This window comes from Penaeus japonicus, unplaced genomic scaffold (genome assembly GCF_977035675.1).
Source record: "Penaeus japonicus unplaced genomic scaffold, GWHDUDI00000001_assembly GWHDUDI00000004, whole genome shotgun sequence".
NCBI lineage: Eukaryota > Metazoa > Arthropoda > Malacostraca > Decapoda > Penaeidae > Penaeus > Penaeus japonicus.
In genome coordinates this window covers 39,826,359-39,831,358 of record NW_028234406.1, presented here as the reverse complement: position 1 = coordinate 39,831,358, position 5,000 = coordinate 39,826,359, and the positions used below count along the sequence as shown (strand labels likewise).

General features: G+C 13.1%; 1 protein-coding gene across 2 annotated transcripts in view; it reads left to right on the top strand.

The window, feature by feature from the left end:
- LOC122261029 (gamma-interferon-inducible lysosomal thiol reductase) overlaps window positions 1–5,000 on the top strand; it is a 32,997-nt gene that overhangs the window by 10,344 nt on the left and 17,653 nt on the right. The window lies entirely within an intron of this gene.

Here is a 5,000-nt window from a genome sequence, read left to right as displayed (position 1 = left end):
TATATATATATATATAGTATAGATAATATATATATATACATATATATGATATATATATGTATATATATACATATATATTGATATATAATATATATAGATATATAAGATATATATATATATATTGTAACATATATATATATATAGATACATACATATATAACATACTTATATATAAATACACACACACATCTAATCACACACAAATTTGATGTTTCATCAGGATATAATCTCAACTCTAGCATAGGCATATAATACATTAATATCATATATATAATATAGAATAAATATATATATATATAAATATATATATAAATATATATAATATACATACATATATACATACACATATTACATATACATATATATATTATATAATATATATATACATATATATATATATATATAAAATATAAAGATACATATATATATAGAGATACTATATTACATACATTAATATAATATATACATATACATACATATACAAATATATGTATAAGACACACATATACATAATTATATACAGGTATAATACATATACATATATACCTATATAATTAATTAGATACCATATATAATGTTGATATAACATATAAATATATAAAACATAAATATACATATATATATACATATATACATATATACTTATATATATAAATATATAATATTTAATATATATATATAGTAATGTATATGTTAGAGATAGTTTATATGTTATATATATATATATACCATATAATACAGTATATACATACAATATTTATGTATATATATACTATATATATATTATATTTTGATATCAATAGTTAAACAGATTTATATATGTACATATATACATATATAATGTTATATATATACAATAAACAGTAATATACATAATATATATATATGATATAATATAGATATAGTATATATTTATATAAATATAATAACATTAGACAGTATATACATATATATATATATATATATATATGTTTTATATATAAATATATTATATATATATATTCTGTTATATATGTATATACTGTCTATATGGTATATATATAGATATATATCTATATATATATATTTAATATATAGTATATATACATATATATATATATATATAAACATGTATATACATCAAATATAATAATATAATATATATAATATTGAATATACTTATATATATATATATATATATTTATATATATATAATATAACATATTTATACATGTATATACATGTATATACTGTATATAAGTATATATATAATATATATTGATATATATATATATATATATATATATTATATATTATATACAGTATAATAATATATATATATAATATATATATATATATAATATATCATATATATAACTATATATATATAGTATATATATATACATAAATATGAAATATATATACTAGTATATAATAGTATATATAATATACCTATATATATATATATATATATAATATATTATATATATATAGACCTATATATATATATATATAGATTTATGGATATACATATATATATATATATAGATATATATAATATACATAATATGTAATATATATATATATTATGATATATGAATATTCATTATATCCGTATATACTATATATATATATCATATATCTATATTTATATATATATAATATGATATCGCATATAGCGTTATAAATAATATACATTATAATATAGTATATAAATATATCTGTATATATATATTTTTATATATAGTTATAACGTATATTATATATGTATAACCTGGTAGAATAATGTACTATATATATATATATATACATATATTATATAAATATATATAGTATTATATATATATTGTATATATGTATATAATTATGTATATACTGTTTATATTAATATATTATATATATGTTTATATATACATATATATTTATAAATGTAAAATATTATAGATATGTATATATATATATTATACCTATAATATATAATATATATAATATATAAATAAATATAATTGTATATATTATTTATGGATACATATATGTATTATATATGTATATATTAATGGTATACATATATATCTATATACATATATATAAAACATATTTATATATATAATGTATATATATATATAAATGTATATACGTTTATATGTATTATATATAAATATATTGATATAATCAGATATATATATTATAAATATGACATATAGTAAGATACAAATATACATGTATATACCTTTAATATATATATATGTATATATATATAATATATATATATATATATATATATATATATATCGATACCTATAAACAGTATATATACATTAAAGATATTTATATATATAATATATATATATATGTGTGTATAAACATATATAAATACTATATATATACTAGTTATATAATATATATAAATATTAATATATGTATATATATACATAAATAAATATACATAATAATAAAACAGTATATACATATATATAATACATATATACAATATATATGTATATATAGACATATATAATTATTATTTAAATAAATATATATGTAAAATATTTACACACATAATATATACAGATATATAGATGTACCATACATACATATATTATAATAAAAATATATATAATAAAATGTATAATATACATATAAAATATATTATTTGTAGACATGACTTTTTATAATATGTATATATGTATATATATTTTATGACTAATTGCAGAATACGACTCTATCCGTGTTGATAAAATATGGCAAGAATTAAATACCCACTGTTTTGTGTATAGTGGGTTATATCTGCCTAATATATTGTATGTATATATGTATATTTATATCTACATTTATATGTATTTGTAATATTAAAAAAATATGTTTATATGTATATATATATTTGTATATATAAGAATAAGTATGTATATCTTATATATATGTTGTGTATATATGTATATATATGTATATAGATGTATATATATACATAGGTTTAATAAATATAAAAAAAATATATACATATATATATATGTCTATGTATATAGATGCCACATATATATAGGAATAATAAATACTGGAATAGGCATAAATAGAATACAACATATATATATATATAATATATATATAATATATGAATATATATATATATATGTATAATATACATATATATATTAATATAAATTATATATAATATAATATATATATATGTATGTATATATAATATATATGTATAAAATATGTATATAAAAATATTACAATATATATAATGTATGTAAATATATGTATATATGATACAATATATATTAATGTATGTTATGGAATACAGAGATATATATACATATAAAGATGTATTAGATATATATATAAAATAATATATAATATATATGTACATATGTATATATATACCATATATATATTTATATATATATATATATATATAAATAATATATATATATATAGTATGTATACATACATTATATACAAATATAAGTATATATATACATACATTAATATATATTATATATGAATAAAATATACATACAAAAAAAATAATATTTATATATTGTATATAAAACACATACAAAATTATAACTACTAAATAAATGTAAAATATAAAAATGCATACAATATATATTAGATACATATATTTATATATATATATATAAATTATGTTGTGGTGTGTGTGAGTGTGTGGTGGTAATGTATATATATGTATAATAATATTTATGTAACAAAAATAATATGTACAGTAATATATAACAAATGTATATGTGTATATATAGTCTATATGTGTACATATGTATAGTGTATAAATATAGAATCAATAATATATAATAAATAAAACTGTATAATATACCTAGTGTATGAATAAATAAAAACAAATAAAAACATTATAAAAATACAAAAAATCAAAATAATAATAAAAACCAAACCAAAACTAATATATTAATATATATCATATCAATGTATATAAAAATCAAACTATCAGAAAATATAAACATAAAAGAAAATAAAAACAAAAATATGTATATAGTTATGTATATATTTGTTTATCTAACTATAAGACTATAATAAACAAAAATATCTAAATATATATATAATAAATATAGATAATATATATATACAAGATAAAAAAATAAACAAAATAAATAAAAATATGTAACAAGACAACAAGATAAGAAAAAAAACCATAAAAAAGTAAAAATATACATATCTATGTATATATATCAAACAAAACAAATAAAAATAAAAACAAATGTGTGTGTATTCATATATTTATAGAAAGATATAAAACAAAAAAAAATATATTAAAAAAAATACAATCTAATATAAATGTATGTAAATATGGTATTATATATATAAATAATGTATATATATGTATATATATGTATTTATGTATGTGGGCGTAGCCTATAGTAGGTATCCATATCATATATATATGTATAGGTATGTTTTTATATCTATGAGAATATATATATATACCACATATATATGTATATATATATGTAATAATATTTATATATATATTATATAAAAGTATAAATATAGCATGTGTATATATTTATATATTATATAACACGAAAATATAAATGTTTATATATACATGTAAATATAATATGTATATATAATAAATATCATATCTATGCGTGTATATATATGTATATAATATATAATATATAATATATATAAAGATATAAAAATATATATATAAATCATTATATAATATATAATGTAAGCAATATATAATATAAATATCAATATAGATATATCTATATATAACATATATACACTCACACACACCACACATGTACACACACACACACACCACACACACAACACACACACACACCCACACACACACACACACAGACAACGCACACACATATATATATATATATAATACATATATATATATATTAAATATATAATATATATATATAGTGTATATAATTTACGAAATATAAATTCATGTATATACATACATATGAAATCTAATATATGAAATATATTGCATTATATACATACATAAATATATTCAAGTA